The 17,726-nt window shown below is 45.9% G+C and overlaps 1 protein-coding gene across 1 annotated transcript in view; it reads left to right on the top strand.

The window, feature by feature from the left end:
* Positions 1-1,829: 1,829 nt before the first annotated feature.
* GRAMD1B (GRAM domain containing 1B) overlaps positions 1,830-17,726 on the top strand; it is a 168,066-nt gene continuing 152,169 nt past the window's right edge. The window contains exon 1 of the mRNA XM_066564571.1: positions 1,830-1,893. The gene's annotated coding sequence lies outside the window, so the exon portion shown is untranslated. The remainder of the gene's footprint in view (positions 1,894-17,726) is intronic.

Genomic DNA, 17,726 nt, shown 5'->3' with positions numbered 1-17,726 from the left:
GAAGCCCTGCGTTAGCCCGTCCTGGAGGGGAGGGATGTGATGGTTGGGGTTTGCTTTGTGCAGGTTTTTTGCCATCTGCTGCCTTCCCCATGTGCTTTATTTCCCTCATCCTGGTGCATTGCTGGTGTGAGTTTGGTCCTGAGCAGGAGCCTTTGAGGAAATGCGCTTTGTAATTTTAATTTTTTCTTGCTCTGTGCCAGCCTGCTCCAAACCAGTCTCATTTCTCTGACATTGTCCAAGCCAGGCTGTCTGTCCCCTGAGACTTGGCAAGCCCAGGATGGGAGCTGCTGCTTCTGTCAGGGCTGGTTAAAGCAGGACCAGGCAGCTGAACCTCAGCCCCCACAATGGATTTTGATTCATTACAGTTAATGACAGCTTGGCATCCAAGTCCCCAGGGTGTGTTTTTAGGGAAGGAATATTTGGTCTTTGTGGGAAATGGATCTGTAGAGAATTTTTAAAGCTTGACAGAAGGTTTACATGGTCTGTATTTGTATACAAATTTCTTAACAAATTTCTTCTCAAATTTCTTAACTTTGAGATAAGAAATGTTGGTTTAGAAATGTTATAGAATAGGATAAGCATTGTTGAGAGAGAAATTGAATCGGTCTTGTCATGGAATTAAGGCAATGTGCAAAGGGAAAGTGATCACAGTGAGAGAGAGACGATCAATCAGAGCTCTGAGCCTGTGCTGGCAGCAGGGCTGGTGTGCTCCAGTGCAAGGGCTTTCATGCTGGAATGGACCTGATTTCCCATTAACCTCATCTGTTTCTGTGTCTCCTCTGTGACATTTCTGCCAGGTGTGTCTCAGGTGTTGCCCTCACCCCTCTGATTCTGGGAACAAAGAAATCCTTAAACTCCCCAGGAAGTGTATGCCTGCTGCAGATGGTGGGCTCAGATGCTCCAAACCTCTCTAATACTGCTGTGAAAGGAAAAAATATAAATATTCAGACCCCTCCTCTGTAAGATCCAAGCCACCTTTCCACCTCCAGTCCTGTGGGTTTGGGATTCAGTCGGTCCAGGCACCCCTGTCACAGACATCTTTTATGGAAAATCCTTTCCTTAGGATTTTTCCTCCTGAGAAGCTGAGAGGCCTCAGGAACAAAATGCAAACAATGGTTATCTGCTGCTGTGGAATGCAACAGGTGCATCTGGGATTGGGCTCATGTGGATGTTTCTAATTAATGGCCAATCACAGCCCAGCTGGCTCGGACTCTGTCTGAGCCACAAACCTTTGTTATCATTCTTTGCTATTCTATTCTTAGCCAGCCTTCTGATGAAATCCTTTCTTCTTTTCTTTTAGTATAGTTTTAATAAAATATATATCATAAAATAATAAATCAGCCTTCTGAAACATGGAGTCAGATCCTCGTCTCTTCCCTCATCCTCGGACCCCTGTGAACACGGTCACCCACCCCCTCGTTCTGCTGATAACCAGGTTTTTGTACCTTTCCCATCAGGGTTTTTTTAGGGTTTTTAAAGCGGGAATCGCTGGTTTGACACCTTTTCAGCCTCCAGCCTGCCAAATCCCACCTGCTGTGGGCGAGACGCGGCTGCGAGCGCCGGGATTGGCGGGCACGGAGGGCGCATCCCCGGAGACGCGGGAGCGCCGCTCGCAGCGCCGCAGCCAGGGAAGGGTTAACAGGCTTTCCCAGGCTCCGAGCCGCCTTGAGGGCGCTCTGCGTGTCCTCGGCGCTGAGATGAGCCCCGGCACGGGGGGCTGTGCTGCCTGCGCCGCCTCTCATCCCCCCGGAGCGTCCCCGCACCCCGGAGCGCATCCTCCTCCCCGCCACGGGATGCCCCGCTGGCCGCGGCTGCTGAATGAATGAGAGCCAGGGGAGAGTCGTGTTCCTGCTCCATCCTCACTGGGGACACTGCCACAGCATCGAGAGCGAGGTGAGAGTCGTGTTCCTGCTCCATCCTCACTGGGGACACTGCCACAGCATCGAGAACGAGGTGAGAGCCGTGTTCCTGCTCCATCCTCACTGGGGACACTGCCACAGCACCGAGAGCGAGGTGACAGTCGTGTTCCTGCTCCATCCTCACTGGGGACACTGCCACAGCATCGAGAACGAGGTGAGAGCCGTGTTCCTGCTCCATCCTCACTGGGGACACTGCCACAGCACCGAGAGCGAGGTGACAGTCGTGTTCCTGCTCCATCCTCACTGGGGACACTGCCACAGCATCGAGAACGAGGTGAGAGTCGTGTTCCTGCTCCATCCTCACTGGGGACACTGCCACAGCACCGGGAACGAGGTGAGAGTCGTGTTCCTGCTCCATCCTCACTGGGGACACTGCCACAGCATCGAGAACGAGGTGAGAGCCGTGTTCTTGCTGCCGCCGGCACGGGGGGCACTGCCACAGCACCGGAGCAGGGTAAGAACCGAGTTCCTGCTCGATCCTCACCTGAGGCACTGCCACAGCACCGGAGCAGGGTAAGAACCGAGCTGCTTGCTCCCATCCTCACTGGGGGCACTGCCACAGCACCGGGAGAGAGCCGAGCTGCTGCTCCATCCTCACGGGATGCCAAAGCACCGGGAGCCAGGAAAGAACCGAGTTCCTGCACCCACCGGCACGGGAGGCTCTGCCACAGCACTGGGAGCCAGGTGAGAGCCGTGTTCTTGCTGCCATCCTCACCCGAGGCACGGCCACAGCATCGGCACCCGGGTAAGAACCGAGTTCCTGCTCCATCCTCACCTGAGGCACTGAGACAGCACCGGGAACGAGGTGAGAGCCGTGTTCCTCCTCCCGTCCTCACGGGCTGCCACAGCACCGGGAGCCAGGTAAGAATGGAGTTCCTGCTTCATCCTCACGGGGGGCACTGCCACAATACCGGGAGCCAGGTAAGAATCCAGTTTCTGCTCCCATCCTCACCTGAGGCACTGCCACAGCACCGGGACCTGGGTAAGAACCGAGTTCTTGCTGCCATCCTCACCTGAGGCACTGCCACAGCATTGGGAACAAGGTGAGAGTCGTGTTCCTGCTCCATCTCACCTGAGGCACCAGATAAGAGCCGAGCTGCTGCTCCATCCTCACCCGAGGCACTGCCAGAGCACCAGGAACCAGGTAAGAACCGAGTTCCTGCTCCATCCTCACCTGAGGCATGGCTACAGCAGCGGGACCAGCACTGGTGCAGAGCCAGGCGGACAAATGAGGGAATAAAAAGTACAAATCTTGGGGGAATGGCCCCTCTGGAGGGTGCAGTGAGAGCCCAGCCCTGCCGCTGGTAAAGCTATTAACATGGACTGAGGAACAGGCTGTGATGGGATTGGAGCTGTGAACATGGACTGAGGAATAGGCTGTGATGGGATTGGAGATGTTAACATGGACTGAGGAACAGGCTGTGATGGGATTGGAGATGTTAACATGGACTGAGGAACAGGCTGTGATGGGATTGGGAGGGATTGGAGATGTTAACATGGACTGAGGAACAGGCTGTGGTGGGATTGGGAGGGATTGGAGATGTTAACATGGACTGAGGAACAGGCTGTGATGGGATTGGGAGGGATTGGAGATGTTAACATGGACTGAGGAACAGGCTGTGATGGGATTGGGAGGGGATTTGAGCTCTAACATGGACTGAGGAACAGGCTGTGATGGGATTGGGAGGGGATTTGAGCTCTAACATGGACTGAGGAACAGGCTGTGATGGGATTGGGAGGGGATTTGAGCTCTAACATGGACTGAGGAACAGGCTGTGGTGGGCTTGGGAGGGGATTGGAAATTCGGGGAATTTTGGCTTTGCTCATCCCACAAGATTTCAGTGTCTTGGAGCATTAAAAGCCTCCAAACCAAGGGCTGGTGCAGGAAGGAAGGGGTGTTCAGACAGCTGTGATAACAGAGTATTTTTGGCTATTTTTTGGCTATTTTTTTGATATTTTTTAATATTTTTGGACCTCCTGGATATTCCAAACCACTTGTGCACCTACTCAGTTTTAAAACCGAACCTTTCTCTCTGCTCTCGTATCTTCATTCTGTGGCGGTTTTCTTCTGATCTTCTTGTCTTGAGCAGCTTTTCTGCCTGTCAACAAGTATTCCTAGCTTCCTCCTGGAGGTGATTGCCCTGGAAATAGCAGCTAGAGGGGAGTTATCAGGCTTAGGTTGGTCCACACCTCTCATTTGAGCTCTCAGAACAGCTTTGGCCACAAATTAGTATCAGTTGGACAACACTTTTTCCAGCCAGTTGTTTGTGTACTTTCAGGATGAACCCAAATGTATTCTATAATTCACACAAATATTGAGAGGAGGCATTACTGAGAGCAATAAACGGCTGCCAAAAAATCCTTGGCTGGAGTTTGGGCTGAGCCTGGCCCAGGATTTGGGCCGGGTTTATTCTGATTATTCTGTGAGCACACACAGCTCCAAATGCACACCCAGCTAATCTCATTAACAGTGATCCTCCTCAGGAGCAGCATTAGGCCCTGAATAAAAGATGACACCGTTAATCCTGGGGTTTTAGCCAGCTGGGATTCTGGGGATGCTTGACAGAAAACCTTTCTGAAATACGAGCAGGGTGCTGTCAACTGCAGCCTTCCCACACTGCTGGGAACTGGACAGAAACGTCACACTGAAAGCAAAAAACATCACCTGAGATCTAGGAAAAATTCCCTTTTTGCTCTTTTTAATCTTCTCCACAGCTTCATGTCCTGTTGCTCAGAGCACTTGCAAGGATGTGAATGGAATTTCCATGCAAGAGCATTGATTGGTGACCAGGGCTTGTCTTTTATTTATTTTAAACCAAAATTCTGTCTAATTTCATGTCTGATCTGTTTTGCTTCTGTGCATTTTTCATGAGAACACGCTGAGGCAAAGAGGGAAAAAGAAATTTAAGGTCAATATGGAGATATCAGGTGCTCTTACCATCATCTGCTTTTGACCTTTTCCACACAAGAAGCCTGAAACTACTGGGTAAATGTTAAATAAATAACATTTATTCATTTAAAATACAAAAAAAAAACAAACCACATTTATTTCATTTATTAAAATACATTTATTTAGTAAAATTATCTATTAAAATACATTCATTTAGTAAAATCCATTTATTTCATTTATGTAAATTCTTTTTTTACAGAATTTCATTTATTCATGAATGACCCTGATCTGTATCTTGCTTTATCTGGACTAGATGAGCTCTGAATAGTCATTATTTTGCCTTTTACAACCCCTATTTTGTGAATATAAACAACAAGGCGGCAGTTTGGTCCTGGAAAACCAAAAGTTTGAGCCTGGAAGCTCCTGTTGCCTTTTCTCCTCCCTAAAGGTGGAAGCAGCAGAGTGGAAATAATTCCATTTTTGGCCTATCCTGAAAAGAACGTTGTCTCAACACCTCAGAGCACCAATTTTCTCTTGAGAAACAGGGACATTCAAATTCATCTGCCAATTTATCAGCTGGGGAGGCAGAGACCAGGGGCTCCCAGCCCAGAGAGCATCAGGAGGGGGCACAAAAGGAGCTCCTGCAGCTCCTGAGGGTGCCCAGGAGTCGGGGGGAATTCTTGGCAGAGAGGATGGAGGAGGAAAACGACGGAAAAATGTGTGGATGTAGCAGTGAGGAGCCTTGAAGGGGTGGAAAAAGTTGAATTTCTTGGGAATATGTGGGGTTTGCATCCCTCGCCTACCAAACACCACCCGGTGCTGCTGGCTTGGAGTCTCCATTCCTTTTAATTTCACAAAATAAAGAAGATTCTGATTCTTCATGGAGAAGCAGGAGTGTATTTGGAACCCTGACCAAGAGCAGGATAACTAACAAGTGAATAATAGAATAATATCTAATCCTAAATTTCGGACCCCAAGACCAGGATAACTAACAAGTGAATAATTGAATAATATTAAATTCTAAATTTTGGACCCCAAGACCAGGATAACTAACAAGTGAATAATAGAATAATATTTAATTCTAAATTTTCTAAATTTTGGACCCCAAGACCAGGATAACTAACAAGTGAATCATTAAATAATATTTAATCCTAAATTTTGGACCCCAAGACCAGGATAACTAACAAGTGAATAATAGAATAATATTTAATTCTAAATTTCGGACCCCAAGACCAGGATAACTAACAAGTGAATAATAGAATAATATTTAATTCTAAAGTTTGGATCCCAAGACCAGGATAACTAACAAGTGAATAATAAAATAATATTTAATTCTAAATTTTGGACCCCAAGACCAGGATAACTAACAAGTGAATCATTAAATAATATTTAATCCTAAATTTTGGACCCCAAGACCAGGATAACTAACAAGTGAATAATAGAATAATATTTAATTCTAAATTTCGGACCCCAAGACCAGGATAACTAACAAGTGAATCATTAAATAATATTTAATTCTAAAGTTTGGATCCCAAGACCAGGATAACTAACAAGTGAATAATTGAATAATATTTAATTCTAAATTTTGGACCCCAAGACCAGGATAACTAACAAGTGAATAATAGAATAATATCAAATTCTAAATTTTGGACCCCAAGACCAGGATAACTAACAAGTGAATAATAGAATAATATTTAATTCTAAATTTTCTAAATTTTGGACTCCAAGACCAGGATAACTAACAAGTGAATAATAAAATAATATTTAATTCTAAATTTCGGACCCCAAGACCAGGATAACTAACAAGTGAATCATTAAATAATATTTAATTCTAAAGTTTGGATCCCAAGACCAGGATAACTAACAAGTGAATCATTAAATAATATTAAATTCTAAATTTTGGACCCCAAGACCAGGATAACTAACAAGTGAATAATTAAATAATATTTAATCCTAAATTTAGTTTAATATTTAATTAAATTTTTTATAATAGAATCATATGAGGTGTTTTGGAAAGCAGCAAACACAGGAGTGATTCCCTGGTGTCTCCAAAAAATTCTGAGTCTTGAAAGAGACCCTGAGGAGGAGAAGGAAACACAGGGCAACACCTGAGAGGGAATGGTCCTGTTGTGGTTCTGCTAAACTTTCTGCAAAACTTCCATTTACAGAAGACAAATAACTTGGAATTGCCTGTGAATAATGTGGATTTTAGGCAGTGACGTGCACATGTCAAAGGGGAATTTAAGTTTGATCTATTTTACAGAGAACTCAAAGCATCTGTTGCTCTTTAATAACACGAGGAACTTATAAATATATCTTAATTAAGATTACTAGAACTATTCACACTCATGGGGCTTTTGGGGTGTCTTCTTCACGATTTTTTATTCCAATTTTTTTTATTCCATTACTTCCAGATTTTCAAGCTTTTCTCTTGCACCAAATTTGATTTATGCAAGATTTCTCTTGCAGCAAATTTGATAAGGGCTGAGGTTGCTGGAGTTGTGGGCTCTTGGTCAGGTAAAAAAAATCTTCAGCTGGTTTGGGGCTGAACAGAAATGTGAAGCAGCAGAAAGTAAAAAACACAGTAGGAAAAAAAGAGGGAGAAAGCACAGCAATCCCCTAAGGAATTGTCACATTTTCAGTGTTTTTATGGCATGTTTTATTTTTTGAGCCAAAAAGTAAAATTGCTGATTATAACACCATATTTCCCAATTTTTTATTCAAATTTTTTTCCCCAATTTTCCATTTTTATCTTCATTTGGAGCTCAGCTGCCCTGTGCACTTTGCCTGTCCCAAAGGGTTGTGGGGCACGAGTTTATCCCAATTGCGCCCTGGAATCAGAGCTGCAGAGTGCAATAAACATTCATGCTAATGAGATGCAAATCAGGAACTCTCCTGTGCTTCCATGCTCTGATAAATCTTCATTGGGCATGCAGGTGCAGAGTGGAGTCAAAAACATTTGGGTTTAGCGCTGGGGTTTTTGAAATAAATTATTTTCTTACAGAATTTGAGTGGGTCAGGTGTGCACTCACTGTGCTCACTGGGGAATTCTCTCTTTCACACCTTCAGATTAACAAATGTTTATTTGGAATTATTTGAGCAGTTGGTTTGAAATTTGTTTGAAACTCTGGCCTGGATCCCAAAGGCCTGGGGTTTGTCCCTCCATGAACAGCGGGATCCACCCTGCCAGAGGCTGGGATCTGTGTTTTAAACTTTAATTTAAAGATAAAGTGAATTATTACAGAGCTCTGCCCCTGCTCCACCAGGCTCATTCAGGGTCAGGCATTGATGGTTGTGCTGGAGTTAATTTGGGGACTTCATTTAGGATCAGGTATTGATGATTGTGCTGGTGCTGATTTTGGGGCTTCATTTAGGGTCAGGCATTGATGATTGTGCTGATTTTAGGGCTTCATTTAGGGTCAGAACCTGATTATTGTGATGGCGATGATTTTGGGTTTTCATTTAGGGTCAGGCACTTGTTGATTTTGCTGGAGTTGATTTTGGGCCTTTATTTATGGTCAGGCATTGATGGCTGTGATTTTGGGGCTCCATTTAGGGTCAGGCATTGATGATTGTACTGGGTGATGATTTTGGGGTTTAATTTAGGGTCAGGCACTTCTTGGCTGTGCTGGTGTTGATTTTGGGGCTCCATTCAGGGTCAGGCATTGGTGGCTGTGATTTTGGGGCTCCATTCAGGGTCAGGCATTGGTGGCTGTGATTTTGGGGCTCCATTTAGGGTCAGGCATTGGTGGCTGTGATTTTGGGGCTCCATTTAGGGTCAGGCATTGGTGGCTGTGATTCTGGGGCTCCATTCAGGGTTAGCATTGGTGGCTGTGATTTTGGGGCTCTCTCAGTGCTGAGTGAGCAGAGCTGTGCCTGTGGCTGCCAGCACCATTCTGGAGGATGCTGGGATGACAAACACAGAAAATGTTCTGCAGTTGTAGTGGGAACCAGACTGGCACTACAGCTTTTCCTTTCTCTTGCTCTCCTCCAGACTTCCTAAATTTGCCTGGTTTGGGCCCATTTTCCTCTCTTACTTGCAGCCAAACCAATGACAGCCTGTGAGAGCTAAACCCTAAACCCTTTTCCTTGCCTTTGGGTCATCTGAGACCTCTGGCTGGCCCATCCCCATGTCTGGTTGTGGGATTTGCCTTGAAACTGCTATGGGAAACCTCACAGTGGTCCTAAAGCCTGTGCCAGAGGCTGCTGATGCTCCTTTTCATAGAATTATTCTGTCCCAGCTTCTTCCCAGCCCTGGGTTTGTGGGTATCTCCCTGCTGTGGGGTCTGCCCTGATGTGTTTATTTGCAATTGCACAAATAATGCTGTGGGTTGAAACAAGTCTGAGGGTTCTCCTGAGGTGCTGGATGATCCAGCTCTGCAATTGCAGCCCCAGAACCGGGGGCGGTGTGTCCCACGTGGTGTCTCCTGTCTGCAAACCCGGCAGAGGTGTTGTGTTTTTCAGCTCATCCAGCTCCTGTGGAGGCACAGTTTTATTTCTGTTAGCAGCTTTGTGCTGCTCCCAGCACTTCTCACACCTGCCCACGCCTCTCTGCATCCTCCCCCCAGCTTCCCTTCCTCCCCTGGGCCCTTCTGCATCCTCTCCCCAGCCTCCTCTCCATTCCTGGGCCTCTCTTCATCTTCTTGCCAGTCCCCTGGCTGCTTGGAAAGATGGACACAAAGGAATTGGGATTTTAGAAAGGCTGGTGACACCTGGCTGTCTAAACCAGGTGAAAAGGGAGTGACAATTGTAAGGGACTGGAAATGTCCTGCTTTGGCTCAGCCTGGTGACACCTGGCTCCTAAATCAGGTGAAAAGGGAGTGAGAATTTCAAGGAAGGGAAATGTCCTGCTTTGGGCCAGGCTGGTGACACCTGGGTGTCTAAACCAGGCAAAAACAGAGTGACAATTGTAATGGATGGGAAATGTCCTGCTTTGGGCCAGGCTGGTGACACCTGGGTGTCTAAACCACATAAAAACAGAGTGACAATTGTAATGGATGGGAAATGTCCTGCTTTGGGCCAGGCTGGTGACACCTGGGTGTCTAAACCACATAAAAACAGAGTGACAATTGTAATGGATGGGAAATGTCCTGCTTTGGGCCAGGCTGGTGACAACTGGCCAGGTGAAAAGGGAGTGACAATTGTAAGGAAGGGAAATGTCCTGCTTTGAGCCAGGCTGCTGAGACCTGGGTGTCTAAACCAGGTGAAAAGGGAGTGACAATTGTAAGGGAAGGGGAATATCCTGCTTTGGGCCAGCCTGGTGACACCTGGGTATCTAAACCAGGTGAAAAGGGAGTGACAATTGTAGGGGAAGGGAAATGTCCTGCTTTGGGCCAGGCTGGTGACGCTTGGCTGCCTAAACCAGAGTGACAATTGTAAGGGATGGAAAATGTCCTTCTTTGGTCCAGCCTGGTGACACCTGGGTGTCTAAACCAGATAAAAACAGTGACAATTGTAAGGGAAAGGGAATATCCTGCTTTGGTCCAGGCTGGTGACACCTGGGTGTCTAAACCAGGTGAAAAGGGAGTGACAATTGTAAGGGAAGGGGAATGTCCTGGAAACTCGGGGCTGGAGGAGCTGAAGTCTCAGATCTGCTCCCACAAGAGGCAGGAGGGATAGATGGGGGTGCCCATGCTGGGTTTTAGGTTTGTGCTCTGGTGTTTTAGGCTTTTCTGGGACCCACCCCCCAGTTCTGAGCTGTTGCCCTGAGTTTTTCCACCTCCTCCTCCTCCTGCTGCTGCTGCTGCTCGTGTCCTGTGCCTGCTGTTTTGGGAGTGTGAGAAATGCTGCTCACTTTCAAATCATTTAAAAAGGTTTTTAATAAACCTTATCAAAAAATACAACAGAAGACTGTTCTGAGTAGAGAAAATATTACAGTGCCAGGAGCAAAGGATTTTTCCTCCTTGTGCTCACCCACACAGTGGATATTTTGCCTTTTAACCCTTTAGCCTCTCTCAAAGTCTTGTAATTGACTCCTTTGCTGTCCAGTGTCTCTGATGTGCTGACTACTCCCTGAAAACAACAAAAGGGGGGTGAAACATCACTACAAACCTATAAAACCTCTCTTAACACATCCATAATATTTACCTTTCAATTGTGAGAGTCAAGCAGGGCATTCCTCACCTACCCGAGGAGGAAGAGGGGCTGGGATTTCTGTTTGGAGATAACGAGGAGCACCTCCAGCCCTTGTGTCTGCCGGGAGAAGCTAATGAGGGAGAGCAGGCTGCTGTGCTGTGACACTCACGGCTGTGACACATGGCACAGTGGAAAGGGCAGGGAGCCTGGGGCTGCAGAGCCTCGCTGCCCTCCTGGCCCTGCAGCGAGGAGGGAGCCAATCCACCCGGGAAGGGCTCAGCCGATGTGACAGCCTTGGCTCCCAGCTAATTGGGGAAGGCAGCAACGAGGGGAGGAATGCTGGGGAAGATGAAACAGGAGAGCCTCATCAATGTGATTGCCTGGCAAAAGATTTGGAGAATATGGAAACTATGAGCGAGATTGAAATGAAAGCAAGCTTTGAGATCCCTCAGTTACTGAACAACTGGAAAACAATGGTGTGGCTGGGCTGAAGGTGATCCCCTTTTGATGGAACAACACCCTCTGCTTGCAGACAGGCCCAAGGGGCAGAGCAGACCCTACAGCTTGGCAGAAGGGGCCCAAAGAGGAGTTTATAGGGTTTAAAATGTAACACAGGATGGTGATGTAATGATTCTTATAGGCTGTGTGGAAATGCTGTAGGATTTGTATCTTGTACTAGATTGGTTAGTGAGAATCAGAATATTCAACACAGAAGAAGATTTATTGTATTGTAATGGGAACCTCGCTCTCTTACCCCTTTACTCCCTTACCCTTTTACTCTCTCACCCTCTCATCCTCTCTCCCCTCTCTTCTCTCAGCCCTGCTCTCAGCTGTGCCTGGCAGCTCCCAGCAGGGCCCTGCACCCAGGCCCTTTGCAATAAACCCCAAATTCCAGCCCTGGCTGCAGAGATCTCTCATCCCCATCCATCCTGACCATCCTACCCCCTGTCACTCCTGCAGAGGAGGGTGGATCCTGCCCTGAGCTCTGCTGGGCTGAGCTGCAGAGCCCAAATCAGAACCCAAAGTCAGAACCTGAAAGTGTTGGCGCTGTGAAAAATGCCAATCACTTGTTTTTAGTGATTGTTTTTAGTGTTTGTAAATTTTAAAAATGGTTATAAAAATAGTAATATAATTAGAGTAATAATAATTTGGACAATATGAGACAATAAAAACAAAGATTTGGGGACAGTCTGGGTACCTTTTCTGAGCAAAATAAGCCTGAAAAAGGACCCACGTTAACAGAGGGTTAACCCTTAAAAGCAGCAGCCTGTTGCATATTCATACACCTCATCCATGATGCATAAATTCCATTCAAACACAGGATTCTGTCTGGGCAGTGTCAGCTTCTTCCTCTGAATCCTGAGTGAGGCAGGCAGAAGTTCGTTTCTCCTGATAATGGAGCAATAAATTCTCTTTCTCTGAATGATTCAGGTGTCCTGTGGCTGCTACCTCACTGCGAGTCCTGTCTTTAAAAATGTATCTTACATAGCAGAGTTTCTATTTTAACACTGTTATAACCTAAAACTATGTTTGACACACTACTTAAGAAAATTAATACAGCATCACTTTCTAACATGAGACATATAATATTCATTTTAATACCTGCAAAAAGCCAATCATAAAATACCCATTTTCACAATGCCTTTGGTGGGAGGGGTCTCTGCTCCTGGTAGGGCAGCGAGGGGGAAGCCAAGGCTCAGGATGGGCTGCGGTGCTGCTGAGATTTCTGCAGCTCTCGCCCACATTTCCGTTCCTAACGAGGTCATGTGCAGCACCCATGCCTGGCTGGCAGGGCTCTGACTGCACACAGCCACAGGTTTGCTCCAGCCCGATTCTCTGTCCAGGAATAAAGAGCTGCTCTCACAGGAGAGAGTAATAAAATGAAATAAAACACTTCAAAGAGACAATTTGAAGTAGCTCTTGTGAGAATCTGGGCGGTCAGGAAGGAGGGACTTGGATAAAGAGCTACTCTCACAAGAGAGAGAAATAAAATAAAATAAAATAAAATAAAAACTTCAAATAGAAAATTTGAAATAGCTTATGTGAGACTCTGGGGGTCAGGAAGGAGGGACTTGGATAAAGAGCTATTCTCACAAGAGAGTAATAAAATAAAATAAAATAAAATAGAAAATTTGAAGTAGCTCATGTGAGAATTTGGGGTTCAGGAAGGAGGGACTTGGATAAAGAGCTACTCTCACAAGAGAGTAATAAAATAAAATAAAATAGAAAATTTGAAGTAGCTCATGTGAGAATTTGGGGTTCAGGAAGGAGGGACTTGGATAAAGAGCTACTCTCACAAGAGAGAGAAATAAAATGAAATAAAGTAAAATAAAATACTTCAAATAGAAAATTTGAAGTAGCTCTTGTGAGAATCTGGGGGTCAGGAAGGAGGGACTTGGCATTATCTCCACCTTAGGTTCTGTGATGACACCACAGGACAAACTCACTCCTGGAACTGTGTGCTGCTCTTTGTTACACTTTTAATTAACTCCCTGGCAGGGAAAATGGACAAATAGCCTCAACCATTACCAGATAATCTGTGTTGAAATAAAGGATGAATCAAGGAGCTGCTGTGTGCCCTGCTGTGAGTGGGGTGGAGCTGCAGAGCCCAGCCCATGACTGAGTGCCCGCCTGAGGCCGCTCCCAGGAGGGAGCACGGCTGGGTTAATATTCCTTTTGTACCCAAGTGATCAATGAGCTCTCAGCTCCCAGGATTTGCTGGCAGAGCATTTGCAGGCGCTGGGGAGGGAGGGAGCTGGCTGAGGAATGTGTATTGCACCCACCTGCGATTCCCCACATGCAAGGCGCCAGCTGGGGGCTTGGATTGCACTTTCCAGAAACTTCCCCGGCACAATTAATTATTGCACGGGAGGGCTCCAGTTCAATTAAGTGACTGGTTATTGTATTTGCAGGGAATGCCCTGATGAAGGCAGGAATGATGAAGCTGACTCCATGTTCTCAGAAGGCTGATTTATTATTTTATGATACTATGTTATATTAAAGAATACTATACTAAAGAATACAGAAAGGAGACTTACTAAATGCTAAAAAGATAATAATGAAAAGTTGTGACTCTCTCCAGAGTCCTGACACAGCTTAGCCCCGATTGGCCAATGAATCAAAACAATTCACATTAACCAATGGAACAATCACCTGTGGGTGAACAATCTCCAAAAACATCCCAGCCATGCTGGGGCCAGGCCCTGCAGGAGCTCCAGCAGGTTCTCAAGCACATGGACACCCAAACTCGTTAAAACCAGGCTGAAAATCAGGATTCTGTAATGGATAAAGTCATTTTTTAACAGATTTGCTGTTGTATTTGTGTTGTCCCCAGACGAAGGAAGGAATAATGAATCTGACTCCATGTTCTCAGAAGGTTAATTTATTACTTTAAGGTACTATTTTATATTAAAGAATACTAAACTATACTATACTAAAGAATAAAAAAAGGATACTTATAGAATGTTAAAAAGATAAAAAGATAATAATGAAAACTTGTGACTCTCTCCAGAGTCCTGACACAGCTTGGCCCTGATTGGCCAAAGAGTGAAAACAACTCCCAGCAGAATCCACTGGAACAATCACCTGTGGGTGAACAATCTCCAAACACATTCCACATCAACACAACACAGGAGAAGCAAATGAGATCAGAATTGTTTTCCTTTTTCTCTGAGGTTTCTCAGCTTCCCAGGAGAAGAATCCTGGGCAAAGGGATTTTTCCAGAGAATGTGAATGCCACAATGGGTCTCAAAGTGGCTGCTTCTAAAAGAGGATCTGAATTTCAATGTACCCTGAGTGGGTGCTCTTCCTGTGGGTATCTATGGAAAAACTAAATGTTGTTATGTCCACATTGAAGGGGACAATCCTCCTTTTTACCTCCATGATATCATTAAGGATATTAAGGATAGCTTCTGTCAAAGCCAGAGCCTTGCACCTCAAGTTTGGACAGCATTCTGTACACCTGGAATCTGTTAAAGTTGTATCCAGGTGGATTTTGTGACCCAGAGTCTGATTTTGTGACACAAAATCTTTGTGAGAATTTGTGTCAGGGACTGTGGCCTTGGAGCAGTGACTGGGAGAGTTGAAAGTGTGGTTTTGGTAGAGCTCAGGCAGACTCCCAGGGCTGGAAATGAGATGCTGAAGGCACTTGTGAAGCCAAAAATAGGAACTCTATGCCCAGCAAATACAAAATAGGAACTTTATGCCCAGTAAATACAAAATAGGAACTTTATGCCCAGCAAATACAAAATAGGAACTCTATGCCCAGCAAATACTCCAGGCAGAGGAAGAATCAGGCTGGAGCTGTGGGCTGCTCTGGAAACTCCTTTTGTTGGATGCAGCTCTAAGAGAACAAGAAACACATTAATCCAGGGTGATTTTTTTCTTCAGTAACCTGTTAATGGCAAACAAAATGAGAAACTCACCCAAGCTATTCTTATTCCGTGGTTTGCTGCCTGCTCCCTTCCTCTGCTCAGCTTTGGCCCCTGTCCCCTCGCTGTCCTTCCTCTGAAGCCTTTCCTCACACCTTTCCTCAGCCTTGGAACCTGCTTGTTCTGCATTTACCTGCCAGGTGCAAACCCACTTCTTGTTACCAGTTTTAGTCCTGGAACCTGAAATTCTGGGGAGGGAAATGACAGCTCTGTTAGGCCTGGATCAGCACTGCCTTTCAGTGGTGCTGCTTTGTCCTAGAACTTACAGTCCTGATGCTTTTTTATGCTCTCCTTCTTTTACAGGTGAGGAAATCAGTGGAGAGAGCATTTAATTTGTGTAATTTCATGTTAAGGTGTCCAGAGTCTGTTCTCTTTGGGGTATGTGCCTTTCTTTTTGTGGATTCCCTTGTGGGGTGCTTCAGAAGCTCACAAAAAAAAGTTAATTTAGTATTTCTTACCTGCTTTAGTGAGACTTCTGACATTTCACTCAAGAGGGAACAGAAATTGGATTTGCTGTAACCCCATTCTGAATCATCAGAGCAGAAATACTGGTAACTACTGAGGGCCTAATTTAACTAAAGAGCAAGAGATTAGTGGGATTAGCAGAGATAAAGATGAAAAGCTTGGTGACAGCAGTGTGCTCCAAACCCCTGAGCCAAACCAGGCAGGCTTGCCCCCAGCCCTGCTGGGGAGAAGCTTTCAGGACCTGGTTTCATGGCCATGGCAGGTCCTTGATCACACTTAGGACTGCAGGACCCTGGGCTAGAAAAAGCTCTGCAGGAAACAGGACTCCTGGAAAAGTTGGGAAAGCAGGATGGAGAAAATCAGCAGCTCCTTCATCCCACCCTTGTGAGTGTTTGCCGTTCTCCGTGGCTGTGCTGGGGCTGGTGCAGCCCTAATGAACATCAGGGAATAATTGCTCCTTTCCACAATCAGTTCCACCCTTTGTGCTGGGAAATGCTCACAGAATAATCTGTTTCAGATCACCAAGCTGGGAATTGCAAACTTTTATCTGGATCCAGGCTGAACAAAATGCCTTTAATGCTTGTTTGTGTCTCAACCCACACACCTCACCCACCTCCCCACCCTCCACTCGGGCTGTGTTGTGACTGAAAGGAACATCCACATCATTGCCTTGGCTCATTTTTATTCCCTTTTTCCTTGCTTTCCTCCCTGGAGACTTCTTCAAACAGCTCCATTGGCTGGGTGATGTTTTATCTCATGAGTCACCCAGCCCAGATGCACACATAGAAACTTCTTATTCTAACCTAATTTATCAATGTCTCCTTGGCTCTTCCTGATCCTTTCCTTTCCTTTCCTTTCCTTTCCTTTCCTTTCCTTTCCTTTCCTTTCCTTTCCTTTCCTTTCCTTTCCTTTCCTTTCCTTTCCTTTCCTTTCCTTTCCTTTCCTTTCCTTTCCTTTCCTTTCCTTTCCTTTCCTTTCCTTTCCTTTCCTTTCCTTTCCTTTCCTTTCCTTTCCTTTCCTTTTTCTTTTCCTTCTACCATTATTCTTTTCCCTTCTAATATTTAATTTTTCCTGCCTCTGGGGTGCCCAAGAAATAATTAGGATTTCACATTTTCATTTCTGAGCCGTATGAGTGGCTGGCAAGATAAATTCAATAGAGTGGAACCAGTTCCTCAGGCCAAGGTAATTTTTGAAGCCAAATTCTTTGGTCCTGCCACGTTTTAGCCAATTTCTTGTCACTTTTAGCAGCAGAACCAGTTATCAAATCTGAGATCTTCTCCCTTGACTTTCATTTTAGTCTCTACCTTTTCTTTTACAGGAATATGGGACATTTCCCTTTAATCTCACCTGACCTGAGCATCTGCTCTTCCTTGCCTTTGCCAGGGAAAGCTTTGGGCATCTAGGCTGGATAGAGAAGGGGGAAATCTTAATTATTTCCTTTTAGAGCAGCCTAAGTGTTGAGAGAATTCCCCCCTGTGCCACAGGCAAGGGAAGGTTAAAGGAATGCCTGGTGTGGACAGAGGCTCTGGGTAGTCTGACAGGAGCTGTTAATTTTATTTTAATGAGACCTTGGGGTGCAGAGGGAGCTGGAGCTGATCTCCCACTCATCAGCTCTGGTGAGAGCAGCACAAGGCCGTGTCCCTGAAGCTTTTAGCCCCAAAGGCAGGGCTGCTCTGGACTGGGAATGTTCCAGCCCCTGCCCTGCCAGGTCACCTTCCATCGTCGTTTTTGTCTGATTTTGGGCCGTCTGTGGCACCTCAGATCTGGAAATGCTCTGCACCAATGCAGCCCCTCAGCCAAGGAGCCCTCAGAGAGCTCAGGGTGACTTTGTTTTCCTTTTCCAAACCCTCACAAGGCTCAGGGATCTTTGTGCTCCTTTCCAAACCCTCAGAGAGCTCAGGGTGACTTTGTTTTCCTTTTCCAAACCCTCAGAGATCTCAGGGCTCT

This window comes from Molothrus aeneus, chromosome 22 (genome assembly GCF_037042795.1).
Source record: "Molothrus aeneus isolate 106 chromosome 22, BPBGC_Maene_1.0, whole genome shotgun sequence".
Classification (NCBI taxonomy): Eukaryota; Metazoa; Chordata; class Aves; order Passeriformes; family Icteridae; genus Molothrus; species Molothrus aeneus.
This window is presented reverse-complemented; position numbering and strand designations above follow the sequence as displayed.